Source organism: Silene latifolia, chromosome Y (assembly GCF_048544455.1).
Source record: "Silene latifolia isolate original U9 population chromosome Y, ASM4854445v1, whole genome shotgun sequence".
Lineage (NCBI taxonomy): Eukaryota > Viridiplantae > Streptophyta > Magnoliopsida > Caryophyllales > Caryophyllaceae > Silene > Silene latifolia.
Window position 1 is genome coordinate 418,174,684 of NC_133538.1, and position 19,554 is coordinate 418,194,237.

A 19,554-nucleotide genomic window follows, 5' to 3' on the forward strand; every position below is an offset into this window, starting at 1 on the left:
ATAAATTACATTCGCCTCTCTGTGGTTCGACCCTGACTGCCACTAGCTATAGTAGTAGTTTGGAAATATAAATTGATCTTTGGTACTCTACGACGGTATCAATGCCATGTTACTAAAATTTGTTTATGAAACAATTAAGAGAGAATGGTTAATCTTAATTACAAAGTGTTATAGATTATATTAACATGATCCATTTTATGATATATAATTGTGAATTACCTTTTAATTAGTTAAAATTTGATTGTCCATTTTGTGAATAACATTTAATTTGTTAAATGTAAATTAGTGAGACTAATAACATGTGAGTTGTCACATGTCACACAACATTACAAAATGACAATTGACAAAAAATAAAATGGGTGTACATATTATGGATGGTCGAAATAAAGGATATTTTATGGTTATTGTAAAATGTTTTTAAATTGTTTTAAAAACATAATCATGACCTAACCATAAATAGCTTTTACCCTACACATTTTGGTAAGAGAAAAAGAAAAAGGTGAAGGCCATGCATTGGCCTTGTGAGGCTTCCCAAACCGGCACACCATTAGACAAATAAGAAAATTGATTTTCTTATTTTGATAATTCATTCCTCTCTTTTTCTCCTCCTCTCTCCTTCTTCCTTTTCTCTCTAAAATAAGTTTTAGATAAAAAATGTTCAAGTAAGAAATCTAATAAAATCATTCTACATTACTATAGTAGTAATATCATTTTTATTAGGTTAATATAAGGTTACTAATTATATTTCCTAGTTAGTAATTTAATTAGTTTTAAGGGTTTCTCTTGGTGCAACTTAGAGGATATATTCCAATATGAATACTTGAAGTTTTGGAGGATCATCCATTTACTAACAGCTCAAGATCTACAAGAGAAGGTGTCTCTTGTGGTGCCCTATTTCGAACCATACAACAATGTAAGGGGAATTGATTTTCTTCTTAATCTTCTTATTTTGTATAATTTCATTTTGCATGCAACTAGATCCATGAGATAAATTAATTAGTAATTTATAAAATCTATTAAATAAGTTTAATAGGGGTTTAAGAAACTTTCACGAGCGTCCCCAAAGCAGGACGGGCGTCCTTCGAGGCAGGATGAGCGTCTAACAAGGGCAGATCATGCGTCCCATGGTAGAACTTGCAAGGCGTTAGACTTCATTTAAGGGGCATAATCGTCATTTAAGCCCTTAGTTAACCTAATACTTGTACTTAGTATAAATACTCCCTTGTATTAGCAAGTTAAAGATCATATTATCTTAGATTAATTAAAGTTATTTAGTAGATTAATACAATTCAATTACACAATTCAATCTTAATTACATCTTAATCTTTCCTTAATTATTGTTCAAGTATTCTTAGATCTAGTTGGGTAATTTGAAAATTATTTCGGTTTATTGGAGAATTGACAACTCTTCATCATCCATCAAGTTTTATTCTATAATTCTTTGCTTTCTATTTGATCATCCTAAGTTGGTACAATTTCTTTACTCTTTACTTAATCCTTGTTTATTGTTTTACTCCTTCATCATGTTCAGACTTTTTAAGATGATTGACACCATTGTTAGTATGTTCACCATGATAATGAGTGAGTAGTTTCTTAACTAGGGTTAGTGGGGGATTAGGGGAGTCAATCATGGGGTAGATCTTTACTTAATAAGTTCATATGAATGCTTGCTTGTTGTAGTTTCAACTTATGCACATGTTATGCTTGATGAAATGCTTGATTGACAACCTAGCATGATTCTCTTTGTAATACTACGGTTTTATGTGTCTATGGGTACTCTATCGAGTGGGGCTTACTCTGCCGAGTAAGTAGTTTTCCGTGCCAAACAGTAGGCTGCCTGTAGGGTACTCGATCGAGTAAGGGGCACTCGATCGAGTAAGTCACTTACTCGATCGAGTAAGTGTGCTTTACGAGTTGATTAGACAGGTTTCGTTAATGATGTGAGATTGATATAAAAGGGTGGCCGTCACTATTCTTAATCACTGTTAATCTCTCTAAAAACCTTTTTGAGAAAAAGAGATGGTACATAGTTTGTGTTCTTCGCATTGTTAACAAATCCTAAGGCTAGGAGTATCGGACCATCTCGTTCTTTACGCCGTTGTGATCGTTGTGTCGAGGGTAAGCTTTTTATATAATTTTCTTAATGTTTCGTTAAGGTTGGTTAAACCCTAATTGGGTAATATTGGGGGTTTTTGGGTGATTTGTATGATTTTGGTAGTAATTATATGTATACGTGTTATAGGAGGCGATTTCGTCGAGGAGAGATTCTGATTAGCTACTAGAACGTCTGTGGTGTTTGCATTCCAGGTAGGGTTTCCATACTCAGTATTGGTTACATAGTGTATTGGTGATTGTTGTTGTGATTGTTGATTAATTATAATGTTGGATTGGTTTTGGTGATTGTTGATAGTATATTGTTGATTGGTTGTGTAACTGTCTGTGATCTTCGGGGTGCGTCGCTGGCTGAGTGGAGTCACTTGAGGGAGTGGCTTCACGCCCTTGATTCGCGTTCTGTGGAACCCACCACAGAAGGAATGTGCACATTAATGAACATGGGTTTATCGCTCGATGGAGATGAGCGGGGCTTAGGTGGGAATGGCTGCGGTCCCCCACTGGCGGCGAGGAGTACTTGTTGTGATGGGTACTCTGGTAGGGCTACACACTTAAGTGTGTAGTCAGATTGTGGAGATGAGATGGAGTTTTGGTGATTGAGTTGTGGTGATTCAGTTGATTGTAATACTGTTTCATTGCAGCTGTTGTTTTATGTAATCAGTACTGACCCCGTTTAATTGTTTTAAAAACTGTGGTGATCCATTCGGGGATGGTGAGCAGTTGTTGAGCAGGTATGATGGCTTACGCGAGGGATAGCTGGGATGGAGTCATCACGTGGTCTAGAGTCTTCTGCTGTTTCTCGATCTTGTTGTTTTAGTTGTTTGGATTTTGAGAACATTTGTATTTCTTTTTAGCAGTTTTGGATTTTAGGTTGTATCACTTAAACTTATTATTACTTAAGTACATTTCTTTATTGTCTATTTGATTATCATTGTCTCGGGTAACCAAGATGGTGGCATTCTCATACCATAAGTGGTTCTGGTAAGGCACTTGGAGTATGGGGGTGTCACAAAGTGGTATCAGAGAGACTATCTTGAAACCTGTAACCAATGAACTTAATGAACATAGGGGGTCAAACTAAAATGAACCCAGGTAGGAGTTGTAGGAGCTAATCCAAAGACTTGGGAGACGTCCTTAAGTCGCGAACTTGCCTTGCAACTTTGAACTGGTCACTATGGGGTTTGCATCGGGATCGCTATGTGTTTATCTTGTGTTGTGTATCTATATAGTAATATATTGTATGAATCAGTGGATGCATGCATGTGGAGGATAGGAGATGTGTAGTGAAGGAAGATGATGATATGATTATATATGTTGTTGGTTGAATATATGAATGGCATGATAGTTGATTTATAACATGGCATATTAGAAACAAGGAAGGGAAGTTACTGTTGTTTGAATATACAAAGAGATGTCGTATATATATATATATATGTTTGTTTGTCGTTTTGCATAAAGTATAGTTGGTTGGAAAGTGTTGAGATAAGCATGCGGGTAGTATATGAGTCAACATGACTTGATCGAGTGGGGGGCACTCGATCGAGTAGGTGAGTGACTCGATCGAGTGGGTGTAACTCGATCGAGTAGGTAGTTTTTCGTTTCTGGGCAGAAGTCTGTTTTTGGGCACTCGATCGAGTAGGATAGGGCACTCGATCGAGTGGGGTCAACTCGATCGAGTGGGTAGTTGGCTCAGTCGAGTACGTTTTTGGGAGCTTTCTGGTTAGGTTCTGGAGTCGAGGCACTCGATCGAGTAAGTGGGCAACTCGATCCAGTGACCTCAACTCGATCGAGTGGGTTGTGGCATTGGATCGAGTAGGTGTTGTACATGCCGTTTTCGTGTTTTTAGATATGGGATGTGTGTTCATATTTACCTTTTCTTATTGCCGCCAAAGAGAACAGCGTTGTATGCCAGGGCAGAGAACATGAGATTGTTAAGATGTTGGAGCACCAAGATGCTCTTACTGAGGCTTTGAAGAAAGTGGGGAAAGATAAAGAGGCGGGGCCAGATAACTCAAAGATAAGTATACATATAGCAAGGTTCAATCCTAAGGAGTACATGGGGACTGGGGCGCCAATTCTGCTGGATAATTGGCATAGAGAGATGGAGAACATACTTAATCTGGTTCATTGCCCAGAGGAACTTCGAGTGGAACAAGCTGCGTTCTACTTGAGGGAAGCAGCTGGTGAGTGGTGGGATAAGGTTTAGGTGAGTGCTAAGGACTTATATATGAAACAAGGGCTACCTGCTATACCATGGGATGAGTTTAAGAGGGCTATGAGGCGAGAGTTTGTACCGGAGCATGTGCGTAGTAAGCTGAGAGACGAGTTTGATGACTTTAAGATGACTTCTGACATGACACTTGCTGAGTACTACCATAAGTTCAACGAGAAATCCAGGTACACAGAGGGCATGGGGTTGAACTAAGAGAACTTGGCCTTGATATTTGAGAAGGGGTTGACACCCAAGATTATGGAGAAGTTGCCGGTAGGGATCCTTACAGATGTTAAAGAGGTGTACGAGCTGACAGGGCAGTCGTATACCAATAAAAAATAACCAACTGGCTCTAACTAATATAGCTACAGAAGTCGGGTCGAATCCACAGGGAGATGGGAAAATGTCAGCCTCGTCTAAGTCCGTCAAGGTAACCAATTTGGGGGGTTTTTAATTGTGATATTCTACACTAATGAGAGGATAGGGAAGAGAAAATAAGAGAATAAAGATTAACCAAGTAGAGAAAGACAGCTAAGACAGACGGTTCACCATAATCATTCAGTCAAGTAATCTAGGTCTCAGGTCAATGCAGATACGGTCTGAGGAGCAGTGAATATCTCCTTTCGGTCTCAATTCGCCCCAAAGCACAAATAGCTTAGCTTTCGCCCTAACTATAATGCCCTATTGTTCGCTACTAGTCTCGCCTTTTCTAACCTTTCGGTCCAGGTCAAGGGTCACTAAGATATAAATGCCTAATTGCGTCGACTCAATTAAACAGATATAATTAATTGCAGCAGTTAACAACAAAGATTATACCAGCATTAACCCAATAAATCGATTACTTTCCCTTCATAATTATGGATCCCCTATAGTCTTAGCAGAGGGGATTTAGCTACGCATCATCATTGAACTAACAATAACAACATATAGATAATTGAAACTAAACATGATAATAAACCTAATGAAGATTGAATTAAAGTAGAGATGAAATAATAAGAGGAGATTAGCAAAACAAATGCAATAATTATGATTAAAGGATGAAAGAAGAATAATAATACCAATCGTAATCCAAATCTGAGTAGCAAAAGTGTAAAGCAAGAACAAAATCCAAGAACAGTAGCAAAGTATAGAGTAAAAGTCAGTGAGAGAGGGAAGAGATCCGTTACGTTCTTCTTTTTTCTGCCTTCTACGAAAAATCCACTCTAAACCTAATCTATGGACTAATTACAAAAGCCCATACGAAAATTAGGCGGAAAAAGTCTATAGAAAGATAAACCACTCGATCGAGTGGAAATAAACCACTCGATCGAGTAACTAGCCATCAAATCTCTCGATCGAGTGGAAATAAACCACTCGATCGAGCACTCCCTGCAATGTCTTCCTTTATGTAAGCTTGAACTGCTCGATCGAGCAACTCCAATATATAAAGCATTCGAACGAGTAGAAAATCTACTCGATCGAGCTATCTTGGCACGTAAGACATCAAAATACTTCCCAAAACTAGCTCACGCGTCTTCCAGGTGTTAGATTTCCAAGCTCCGGCTCTTTATTCTCCTTAAATGCATGCAATTGGGACAAAATAGGCTCGATTTAGCTCCTCTTTGGTCTATTCCTGCAAATTACATAAAACGAACCAAAGTAGAATATTCGGGGCTATTTGTAGCTAGATGCTACATAAATAGTACAGAAATGCGTGTAAAAATGAGGTAAAAACCTTATATAAAATACACGCATCAAATCTCCCCAAACCAAACCTTTGCTTGTCCCCAAGCAAAATATGAATGCAACTAAGAATGAACAAAGGAACGGGACCAACGCATCAGCTACAAAACACCAACCAAAACCAGTTTAATGAAACAACTGACAAAGTGGCAAAAGGGAAGTGCAAACGAGTTAAATCAATGTTTCAAACTTACTGAACCGTCGACCTTGCATGACTCAAAAGATATCAGACTCTCACGGGTCACTCATCACTCAGAATTAGGCACAAGGTGAGTATATATGTGAAAGATAGAAAGAAGTCAAGACACTCACCTAACTCGACCTATAAGAACATGAATGCAGTTAACATGAATAAAGTCTCTACAACCGTACATATGCATTCCAACCATACTAATGACCAAGACTCATGCCGAGGACTTACATTTGGGTAAGTGAGGTAATGGGTAAGAAGGGGCTAAGATGAATTTGGATATGTGGGGTTAATAGCCAGGCTAGCAACAACGAAATCCAAATTTGAACTGCATCCCAACTTCGTACTCAATATAACAAGATGAAATGGTGCAAAAACCATGCACTCTACTCACGAAACACCAAAACAAACTCGTCAACTCCCCATAAGATATAAATAAAACATGGGAGTGAAAATCATTGTACAATTTCTCATTTTTTTAACACATGATTTTTTTTTCTTTCATTTTTTTCATTTTTCATCCATCATTTTTTCTTTCATTCCCTTCAATTCTTCCACCAACTTCTGAAATGAGATAAAATAACCATATTGCAATAAAACATTCCAACAACTACTCGTCACTAGCTCAGATAGGGTAGGAAGTATTATAGAAAGTAGCTAAACGGACAAAAAGGCAATTTGGCTATGTGGGGCTCATGGGTAGAATGAAATAAAGGGAACTGCCTCTCCTAACATGTGTCACCATCCACAGACCGAATGCATACAGGTATTAAGAAGACTAGACTCATGCTTATGCAAATTGATGTTACATGCCTTAAAGAGAGTACTACTCACATCCTAGATGAAACCGGTCATGAATGTCACCAGTTTATAAAGCTCTAACCTCAGAATGTAATGTAGCTTGCCGATATAAGAGTCAAGTCTATTCGTTCAGATAAGAGAGAAATAAAAACTCGCAGATCATGCACATAATCATGCCAACTAAATGTCAAGAATATGCAAGGCTCAAGTAAGGATTCAATGTAGCGTCAATGTTCAAACGTTACGACTCAAATTAAACATGAAATTTTTTTGAATTTTATGATTTTTTTGTGATTTTTTTTGAATTAATTAAAACAACAATGCATGCGAAAATAATTAAACGTGCAAGCAAAAATGCAAGAAAAACATGCAGACAGACACAGATATGGATGCATACCTCCCCAAACCAAACCGTACAATGCCCTCATTGTACCAAAAATAGGGAAAGAAATGCAAACTGAAGAGAAAAGGAGAAGTGGAGTCGGAAAACTTACAAAATGTCGTATAGAGGGACCTCCCCAAACCGACCATGAACATGGGAGGTCAAAGAAAGTCAAGCAGTAGCTCCATAGACGTAAAATAGCAGCTGGAAGACATAACTGCTCGATCGAGCAACTTGGAACAGCTCGATCGAGCAAACTGGTATATGGAAGGACTCGATCGAGTAGAAAACCACTCGATCGAGTAAACGTGATTCTGCATCTGGTCGATCGAGTAAATTTATCACTCGATCGAGTGGATATAACCCAAAAAGTGCTCGATCGAGTAGAAAAACTACTTGATCGAGTAACTGGACCTGCAGAATACGCGTTAAAAGCAAGGAAAGCATAAAAAGTTCGTAAAACAGCGTCTAAAGTTCAACATAAACCTAAAGAAAAATAAAATGTTCAATAAAAGTAAAATAAAACAGTCCGGGCTGCCTCCCGGAGAGCGCTGGTTTAAGAGGTCCCGCACGACCTTTCTGGCATCAAGTAACTGGCGCGTCTAGCTCGTCGAAGTACAAGAGTTCAACATGATTGTCTGCTTCATTTGCCTCGTGATAATGCTTCACATATTGCCCATTCACCTTGAACATGCTACCTTCGGAATCTTCAAGCTCCACGGATCCAAATTTGGTAACAGCTGTCACCGTATAAGGACCACTCCACCTGGACTTCAGCTTGCCAGGAAACAATCTCAATCGGGCATTAAACAGCAGCACCTTTTGCCCAACATGAAACTCCCGAGGTAGAATTCTCTTGTCATGCCATCTCTTCGTCTTTTCTTTATATATGCGCGAGCTATCATTGGCATTTAGCCTAAATTCTTCCAACTCATCTAGCTGCAAAAGACGATTCTGACCACACAACTTAGGATCAAAGTTAAGCTCACGAATTGCCCACCAAGCCTTACATTCCAATTCAACAGGTAAGTGACATGATTTCCCATAAACTAACCTATAAGGTGATGCACCAATTGGTGTCTTAAAGGCAGTTCTGTAGGCCCATAATTTGTCCTCTAACTTAAGACTCCAGTCCTTCTGTGATTTAGAAACTACCTTAGATAAGATCTCTTTCAACTCGCGATTAGAGACCTCAACCTGACCACTAGTTTGGGGATGATACCCCAAACCACGCCGGTGTTGGACACCAACTTTAGACAGAATAGAAGTTAGTTTCTTTTCCTTAAAGTGCATTCCCCCATCACTAATGACGACCCTAGGGACACCAAATCGGGGGAATATGACCTTTTTGAAAAATTTTATCACGGTCTTGGCATCACAATGGGGTGAGGCAATTGCCTCAACCCATTTCGACACATAATCTACAGCCACTAAAATGTACCTGTTACGTTTACTAGACGGGAACGGTCCTTGGAAATCAATGCCCCAGACATCGAAAACCTCAACCTCTAAGATGCCGTTTTGTGGCATCTCATGTCTCTTCGAAATATTCTCTGATCGTTGGCAAGCATCACAAGCTGAAACAAAAGACTTAGCATCAGCAAACAAAGAAGGCCAGTGACACGTGTGTCGTATACCTGTCAAAAATAAACTAACTCAACTAACTATATTGTTGGAGCTTGTGTCCTCCACAAATTAGTGTGATAACATTAATAAATCTTTTAAAGGTTCAGAAGGGTATACTTCGTATTTTGATCAGTTGATTAACGATTACCTAATAACGGTTGGCTTGCTAGAAAGTTTGACGTTATTATCATACAGATGGCGGTGATCAACTGGTCCTTAAAGGTCACACCTATAGGATGTGTTTGAGAGATGTGGTTATAGAAATATAATCACATTGATGCCTTATATGACTAAACAGTTAGTCAATGTGTTGATGAGACAATTATTTAATGAAGATTAAATAATATTACTTGAGACGAATTAACTGTCAATTCGTAAATTGAATATAATAAGTTATATTTAATTAAATGTATGTAATGTTAGCTTGGACGAATTAATCTGTTAATTCGTAATTAAATGTAATCGGGTATATTTAATATCAACAAGATGAATCTGTCATAATGGTAATAGTGAGGGTACTCAAACCAAGAGGTCATGGGTTCGATCCTCACTAGATGACAATTTAACACATTTTATACATTTTTGAAAAAACCGAAAAAAGAGAAATGGATCTCTCTTATTTCGGTTAGCATTGGGCCGAAAATTAGGAGGGTAAAAATATCTCCCCATTCACTCCTCTTTTTCGGTTAGAATAAGAGGAAGAGGGAGCTCATTGTTCTACCCTAATAATCCTAACCTAATTTTTCACTTCTTGCCTCCCCTCATCGTAAAAAAACACAAAAATAACCTAAAATTTTTCAGAAAATTTAGGAATCGATTCTAGCAAAATCAAAGGGCTTTTCTCGGAGCATCTTGGGTGCAACTGATAGGAGAATATCATTGCGATATTGTTCATAGGCCGAATTAGCTAGGACCGAAGGTTATTTCGTCATCTCTTTACCTTTTTTGTTTATGCAATTTATTTTATAACATGCTTTCATCATGATTAATTCGTTATAGTCCTTATATTTAAAGGGATGCATACAGATAAATCTCACATATATAGCTAGAGAAGTCAGGTCGATCTCTGCAGGGAGGCAAGATATTTGTAGAAGTTCATCTATTTGGTCACAAATGGGGGGGGGGGTTGTTTGATTTGTTATCTAAACTACGAGATTTAAAGGAAAGAGGAATAAAGTGTAAGAGCAATAAAAGCGAGAGAAAAAGGATAAAACTATCGAGATAGAGAGGGACATGTCGGGATTTCGGTTCACTACGGTAGTCCGTGACTCACCAAATAAATGACTCGGGCGAATTAATGTAAGACGGATGTTGAAAGGTCCTTAATTTCGATCTACTTTCTATCCTAAAATACCACTAACTTAACTTTCATTCTCGTCAGGGTAGTCTATTGTTCATAGCAGGCTTATTTAGTCCAATCTTTCGATCTAGGATTAATTTTAGCCAGATTAAAGGTTAACTCAGAAGTGTGCACTTAACTAAGTTGAATATATACAGTTAAATTGCTATGGTGACAGAGTCTCGTAATTATTTCATCTGTTTCATTTACTACATCGTCACAATCCTACCGCAGATCCCCTAATCCTAACATGAAGGGGGTTTAGCTACTCATGTCGCTAATTAAACTAACAAAGAGATAAAATTCCAAAGAAAACATAATGAAATAAACAATAAATTGCATAAAAGTAAATTAGGGCAGAAGAATAAATGTAACGAAACGATGAATTAAAGTAACAAGAGATTAATTATTAATAAGAGAAGAGAAAGAATTACAATCGATGCGAATCCGGCGTAAAGAACACAAAATCCAAGCGAAAGTAATCCCGAAATAAAGTTACAAGTGAGAGAGGAATGAAGTACGCAAAAAAGTTTGATAATTGAAAAGTAGAAAAAAAAAGATACTAATAACCTAGTTAACGTAGGTTTTAAATAGTAAAGTACTAAAGTTTTGCGAAATTAAACAACACACGGGCTGTTTAAAGCCCATAATCAGCGAAACCACTCGATCGAGTGGATTAAAACCACTCGATGGAGCAAACACCTCAGCAAATCTACTCGATCGAGTAGAAAGTTACTCGACCGAGTAACTGGTCTTTCTGCAGGCTAAGGATCGAGTGGAAAACCACTCGATCGACCAATCTGGGACGTAAAAAAAACACTCGATCGAGTGATTAAACTGCTCGATCGAGTTCTTGGTCTTCATTTCAGCTCAAGTCCGCGCCTAAATGCCTCGTATTCCGTGCCATAACGCTTTCAAGTGCAGTATCTCACTCTGGAAAAATCCCGTCTCCTCTATATGCATGCAAAAAGGACGAAAAAGAGCACGATTCCACTACTTTCGCGTTCATTTCTACAAAATGGACAAAACGAACCACAGTAGGCAATTCGGGGCAAATACTATAAAAACAGTATAAAAATGCATAGAAAAACGTGCTGAAATAGGCTAAAAAGACAATATATTATGCACGTATCAAATATCCCCAAACCGAACCTTTACTCGTCCTCGAGTAAACTCAAAACTAAACTAATGGAACGGAAATGATAACTCAGAGCTAGCTTAACTTGTCTACTTGAACCAATTTAATGCAACAAAAACTAACAGTTAAAGCTAAGCAGTCAATACGCAAACGAATTATAAGCTGTTCAGAAATATAGCCAACCTATCGACCTTGCAAGACCAACAAAATCGGACTCTCTCGTGGTCACTCTTCTCTCATGAAGCAAAGGGTGAATGTTATATGTAAAAGAGAGAAGAAAAGTCAGTCACTCACCTAACTGCGACCTACATAGCATGCATACAACAAAAATGAAAGACAATTCAAGTACTAATGCACACACTCCAACCAATAATGTCCGTCACAGCCGAGGGCTTACAAATAATTTGAGAATAGTGAGGTTCAGGTGAGAAAAGGCAAAACATGTTATGGAAATGTGGAGGTAAAAGCGTCAAGCTATTTCCTAATAGGACCATAATGAAACCATCCAAAACTCAACTGACTGAAAGACTAAGTACAAGTGCCCTTCATTTGGCATAAAGCTCACTAAACTCAAACACAATCTCCTCAAAAAGTATGGGATAAAACGAAGGAGTCAGACGGTCACAAACTTCCCTTTTTTAACATCGTCTGAACGAACTAGCTGAAACAAACAACCTTTTTTTTTCAAACTTTCTTTCTTTTTTTTTTCTCCTGTTCACGTGATTCAGCCTTCTTCTTTTTTTTTCTCAATTTTTTTTTAAAGCACTTTCACGTTTTTTTTTCTTTTTTTTTCAATTCTCTTTTTTCTCTTTCTTTTCCTCCTTCCTCTATACTTACACCAACTCCAAACAAGAAATACGGGCCAAAATGCAACGGAAAATCATACCACAAAAGAACATACTAACTAGCTTGACTAGGCAGGCTTAGTTTGGGATGTAGCTGATGGGTCAAAAAGGCAAATTTGGCTAATGTGGAGCCTAATGGGTGAGAAATATAAAGAAAGGGAAATTTGCAAGCACCTCCCTGCATGTGACACCAACCACAAACCCGAATATGTGCATTTGACAAGAAATTGAATGTCATAAAAGTGCAAAAATAATGAACATGCTATGCAAGGAGTACTACTCTCAATTCCTAATGAACTGGTCATGAATGTTACCAGTTATGGGCTCTAAAACTCAGAATTTTTCAAATAGTTTGCCAATTTATCAGGTCAAGTCTAGACAATCGGCTATATTTGAACAGAAACTTGTAGACTATGCGTATGACAAAGCTAATAACTATCAAAAGAAGTGCAGGGCTCAAGCAAAAAGGCAAGTTATAGTGCATTATCATCACGGAAATATACCGTTCCGACTCAACCTATATACAAAAATAAACGTGAATATTTTTTTGAATTTTTTTGAAATTTTCTAATTTATTTTAGATTTTTGATTTTTTATGAAAATAAACAACAATGCAGGCTGAAAAATAAACGTGAATGCAAAACAAATGCAAATGCAGACTCAAAATGATGCAATACCCTCCCCAAACCAAAACGGACAACGCCCTCGTTGTCCTCCAGCATACACCAGCAGATATATACAAGGGAACGGTAATATACAACCAATCAATAAAAAAACAATAAATATAAAGGAGACAAAATAAAAGAGTAAGAGATACATACAAAATACAAACTTCCCCAAACCAGCCAGAAAACTGGGGAAGTGAGTAGACCAGTAGCTACTCGTCGTCGTTGTCGTCACTGCTGTCAAGGATATCCTCCACCCTGAACTCCGGGTCTCTCTCCTCCTCTCTCCTCCTTTGCTCCTCAGCTCGAGCTCTCTCCACTGCCACCTCCGGGTCCTCGTCCTCCTCCTCGTCAGCAGACTCCGGGTAACCCTCAGCTGGAAACCGGAAGAAGGAAGGGTGTGGCCAACCCTCTGGAATCGGACGGTGTCGCCGCAAGTGGTACTCGTACAGAGGATGCAAGGCAAGAGCCATGTCCCTCTCCATACGAGCCTGACGCGCTGCAATCTCAAGCAACAAACCGTAAACGGCGCCCCCTTGGTCCTTGACCACGGGCGCAACAAAGGGAGATGGTGGTACGAAAGTAGCCGGTAAGACCGGCTCAGTCTGTGTCTAGTCAGTGGGAGTGGGAGTAGGAGTAGGAGTGGTAGTAGTAGTGGGAGTAGGGGTCGGATCGGGAGTAGCCGTGGAAGGCTGGGCACTCCCTGAAGGTGTAGACCCCTCTCCGGTCTTAAGACGCCGCTTCTTCGCGGCGGGTGCAGTAGGAGTAGGTCTGGGTGGAAGAAGAAGGTGAGTTAGTGGTGGCAGACGGGCGCCCCTAGCAACAATAGGAAGGGGCTCTTGACGGGGGAGAGTGTCATAAGGTAAGTCTACAGACAAGGAGCCGTCAATCTTCCAAGTCTGGTAGTCTGGGGTCAGCCAATGCTGAGAAAGCATGGCGTCCAGACTCAGTAGCCTCTCTCCCTTGAGGTACTGCAGGTCACGAGGCCAAAGGAGGAAAAGGCGACGGGAAAGAATGGTGGCTATGCCACCGCAGGCAATGGTTCCCGTCTCCTTCTTCCCCTGGCTCAGAAGGTATTGGGCGGTCAAGTAAGCTCTGTTGAGGATAAAAGGACCCTCGCAGTCGATGTTTAGGTAACCGCCCAGGATGGAGAGCTCGGTGTTGGTCATGTTGTTCGGCTCCTTTCGGCTGAAAATAGTGCTCCCCATCAGTCTAAGGAAACAGCGGACATGGGGAAGGTGGACCTGATGGAGCTTTCGCTCCCTAAAGTGGTCTGGGCCAAGCACCGCCAAAGCTGACGGTAGACCTTCCTCGGGGCAGCAGTCAGGCCCGTAGAGGAAAGGTCAAGTAACCTACCAAACTCCCCTAGTGTCATCGGAAAGGTCCGGTTAAACAACCGGAAGGACACTGAAGAGCTATCGGGGCCAGCCTCGTGTGCCCCGGGGGAGAAGGTAAAAGAGCTGAGAAACTCGAGGCTTAACTCTAAAAAGGTACGGCCACTCATAGTGATGAGCCCGGCCATCCCCGTGCCCCGTAGTATGTCACAAACCGACTCGTAGATACCGAGTCTCTCAAGTGCCGATTTCTCTAGAAATCGGGAAGGTACATGCACACAGCGAAGCATGTTATAAAATTTCTTACGATGTAAGGCGTTAACGAAAAGTACCTGCGGGTATTCTGGGTGAGGGTCGAGGGAAGTGTCACCTCGGACCGTGACTGTGCTAGAAGTAGAAGCAGCAGCAGCTGTAGAAGTGCTAGGAGCGGAAGTAGAGGTGACGGGAGCTGGCGTAGCTCGGGACTGTCTACGACCTCGGCCTCTGGAACTCAAAGCAGAAGCTCGTGCAACGACGGTGTGAGGAACCAGGGCTGCTCTGAAGGCAGCTGCGACTGCTGGCGAGTCCGCCACAGGTGTAAAAGTAGAGGCGGTGCGAGGGTGGTGGTCTTGTGGTCACCATCGAAGAGGGACTAGCAACAAGTGCTAACGTGGTGGTTACCGTAGAGGAAGTGGCAGCTGAACGAGCTAGAAGCGAGCTAGGCTGGAGTAAAACGCTGCGCAGCTGATACTAGGAACACTGGGGCTGCAGTAGTGACTAAGGTGGAGGCAGTGGCAATAGCAGGGGCTACTGTCTCAGACAAAGACGGGCTAGAGGATGAACTAGTAGAGTGTAAAGAACTAGAATCCATCCTGTAAACAAAAGTGTAAGGGGTATGATAAGAAAACAATGGCTAACAGAGGCTAAAACAGCACGAAATCAGCATGTTAAACCATAAAAACTCCCCTACCAGTCGAAAATTTCCGACCTACAGCACATAATTCCCAACAAATTCCCAACAATTCCTCAAACAAAATCGAAAAGCAGCATGTAAATGGCGATAAGGCGGGCATAACAGTCAACAACAACAACATGTAAACAACACTGAGGTTAATTAGGTCAAGAAGGCATGCAAACCCGTCTGACAGTTAAGAATTTCGACTGAACAGCCCTAATCGCGGAAATTCGCGCAAGATTCGAGTAGAAGCATGTTAAGCATCGACAGGGGTGTGGTAACAGTCTACAATCAGCAGCAATATCGCAACAAAGATGCTGGCTAGACAAATTACAGCAGTAATAACCAAAGTGACAGTCGAAAATCTCGACTATCCTGAACCCATATCAAAAAAATCATGTAAAAATCGAATTAAGCATGCAACAGCAGTGAGGAAGGGGAATTGATCACCAAACAAGACAAGTAAGGGCAACCAAAGGCAAGTAGAGTCGAAAAAATTCGACTAAAGCAAGATTTCGAACCCTAATTCCAATTTTTCCTCATAAATTTCAAAATAAACGAAATTAAAATGCATAGAGGATGAAGGAATCGCTTACTTGATGATAGAAATCCTACAAAAGCAATTAATCTTCAAATAAACAAGCATAAGAGGCGATTTTTCGAACTAAAAACCGCAAACCCTAACCCTTCTTTAAAGCCGTGAAAACGAGCACAATCAAGGGGGAAATTAAGGGGCTTTGAAAGATTAAAATGCAAACAAGAGATTGTAGGAGGCGGATTTGGTGATTTGGGCAAGAAAATGGGGATTCGGGGGTTATTTGATCGCAATTAGGGGAGTGTTAGACGAAAATTAGGGAAACAATGAAATTAGAAGCAAAAAGAAAGAGTTTAAAGTAAAAGCTCCCTGCGTCCTGTTCATTTCACTTGATCGAGTGGTTTTAAACCACTCGATCGATCACTTTGATGCTCCATCTACTCGATCGAGTAGAAATCTACTCGATCGAGAAATCCCCTTTATTACTTTACTCGATCGACTGGAAAAAGTGCTCGATCGACCATATATGTACTCGATCGAGCTCTTTCCTCGCGTAAGCTCTTGAATTTCGTCAATTCTACCCTTGGAATGCGTAAATCTTCCCCAAACCTGCATAAAAATACGTGCAAAAATATCCCAAAATACCAAATACGCATGAGAACAGTCTATAGTCTTAAATCTACGCTAAAAGCAGTCTATAACCTAATTGTCATAATTAAAAGCAATAAAATAAATTCAACGGAAAATAAAAATTTATCTATTACAAAGTGTTACACGGGGCATTTCCCCGTTTAATTCCCAATGCAATTCAGTAACCCCTTGAAGGGCTCCTGACTGTAGGACGTCACCTCAGCAACATTGATTGTCCTCTTCAACTTCCATGATCATGAATTATCATTTGAAACGGTAGGAGGGGAGTATTTCACATCCACATAAGCGCGAACTTTCCTCGTCCTTGCTCCTCTATCACCGGCTGTAGCGTCAACATCTCCAATTTGATTGACAGTAATTGCACCATGCCTCTTGACAACTCCTTCATTGCTTTCATCTATACCTACAGCAAAGAAAACAAACGAACTTTCCTCCTTTTTGCTCTCAGTCTGAGGCGGAGGGGTAACAATTGCAGCACAATACTCCAAATTTTCATCTGGAGTGTCAATAATAGGGTCAATAGAAGAGAGGACATTACAAGGCTGAGCTTGCATGGGAGCCCTCCGGGACTTAGACTGATGAAAAATCAGCTCCTCGTCCCCTACCTGAAAGGTCAAAGTCTTTCCCCCGACATCTATAACTGCACGAGCACTGGACAAAAATGGTCTTTCTAAAATAATAGGGGTGCTTGCATCTTCGGGGATGTCTAAGACAACGAAATCAACGGGAATAAAGAATCTCCCGATCCTCACAGGTACGTCTTCTACAATGCCTAGTGGCCGTGATATACTACGGTCGGCCATCTGGACTGTCATGTTAGTGCAACTCAGCTTTGTCAAACCAAGTCTCTTGGCCAGAGACAGCGGTAAGACACTTACGCTAGCGCCTAAATCGCATAGCGCATTATCAATCAAATAGTTACCGATATGACACGGAATTGAAAAACTACCCGGGTATGACTGCTTAGGAGGTAAGTTATTTTGAAATAGGGCTGACCCCACCTCACTCAAAGCTACGGTCTCACTATCACTAATACTCCTCTTACACGATAGAATTTCTTTCATAAACTTAAGATAAGAGGGTACCTTTGTCAGCAACTCAGTGAACGGCACAGTGACTTCCAAGCTTTTTAGAAGTTCGACAAATTTGCCGAATTGTTGATTGGCCTTAGTATTCTGCAACCGCCTCGGGAAGGGAACCGTGATAGGTATTTCGAGTCCCTTGTTTCTCTCTTCCAATGTATCTTCCGGAGCAAGTTCTGTATCCTTTGGACGCTTCTTACCTCTCGAACGAGGTCTTTCCGGTGATTTATCGCTTAAACAAGCACTAGCAGGCTCTCGAAAAAGCTTCCCGTCATCAAAACTACTCGATCGACCAATATACCCATTCGATCGAGTAGAATCTTCATCAATATCACTCGATCGAGTAGTTTTTTCACTCGATCGAGCAACTCCATTTTGCTCATCACTCGATCGAGTAGAAAAACTACTCGATCGACCATTCTGCCTTTCCTGTTCACTCGATCGAGTGGTATTTTCACTCGATCGACCACTTTCGTCCCCAAATCTACTCGATCGACCACCTGAAACCAGTCGATCGAGCACTTTCCAGGCCGTGAGCTCAGTTTCTTCGCCAGAACACTGTTCACCATCTGTTACAGTTCTCCTCGGGTCTGATTTCTGCATTTCCGGTCCCTCATATGAACGACCGCTTCTCGGATTGATGAAATTTACCGTCTCTGTGGATTCTTCTCATTTTGAGTCGATGAATCGACCACCTTTCTTGTGGACTGATTAGTGGCTAATTGGGCAACTTGAGTTTCAAGTGCCTTTATGGACGCATCGTTCTGTTGATCACTCAATTGCCACTGCTTCGTTAAGGCTTGCAACATAGACTTAAGCTCACCAATTTCACTCACCCCACCGGAAGATGATGCACCATGGTTAAGAGGAGTAAAAGAAGGGGGCTTTTGAAAGCCTTGTTGATTCTTATGTGGAGGGACATAAGGCTGCTGCTGGTGCGGAGGAGGAGTAGGATTGAGCACATTCTGACTAGTCCACCTCAGATTGGGATGGACTGCCCCTTGATTAATGTAATAGGAACCCCCTCCGTGCCTATATTGCTGAAAGGCAAGGACTTGTTCCTTCTCTACAAGACAGCCAACAGCAGTGTGCCATCATTACTCCCACATCTCTCACATGAAACGGTCTCTCCCCTAGTAAGAACATGGACCGTCTGAGGCTCCCCAGCAGCTTGTAATTCCAACTTGTCGAACCTAGCATTCATGGTCTCCAGCTGAGCCAAAACCTGCTTATAAACTGCATGAACTGTCCTAATCCCATCCCTCGGGTTACCATATTCAGCACTGTGATTCGCCATCTCTTCAATAAGGGACCATCCCTTATCATCATCTGTATTCTCTTGAAATCTTCCACTAGATGCCGCATCAGGTATGGCTCTCTGGTCGTCATACAGCCCATTGTAGAACTGATTAGCTAGAAACCATGGGTCAAAACCATGGTGAGGGATAGACCTCACCAACTTCTTGAGTCGTGACCATGCTTCATAGAAACTTTCATCGGGAGCCTGTCTGAAACTAGTAATCTTGGCCCTCAGCAAATTGGTGCGTTGTGGAGGGAAATATCTCTTGTAAAATGCAAGAGCAAGAGACTCCCAATCAGAACCCCAAAGCAATTGTGCGGTCCAAGTCGATCGACCCACTCCCTGGCTGAATCAACTAAAGAAAAAGGAAATAGAACTTCCTTAATCTTGTCCTGAGTTACCCACTTAGTGGCGGGGATAGTAGAACAGTAATCGGTAAAGGTCTCCATATGCTTCCTCGGATCTTCACCTGCCACACCTCTATAGATATTCCTCTCCACCAGATTGATATAAGAAGGACGGATATCGAATGTATTACCATCCTCAGTCTGGAGATTGAAACCCTTCGGAATAGAGGATTCTTTAGGCACTGAATGATTGGAAAGCTTTGGCATCTTTACTGTATAAATCGGACTGTCTTCCGCGAAAAGAGAATGATCTAGCTCTGGCTCGAAAGTACTCAAGTC

The 19,554-nt window shown here is 40.8% G+C and overlaps 1 non-coding gene across 1 annotated transcript; it reads left to right on the plus strand.

Annotated features, from left to right (window-relative positions):
• The first annotated feature begins 18,998 nt into the window (after positions 1–18,998).
• Positions 18,999–19,105, plus strand: LOC141635849 (small nucleolar RNA R71). Its single transcript, XR_012540507.1, has one exon. It is a non-coding gene; the product is annotated as a small nucleolar RNA R71 (small nucleolar RNA).
• The last annotated feature ends 449 nt before the right edge of the window (positions 19,106–19,554 follow it).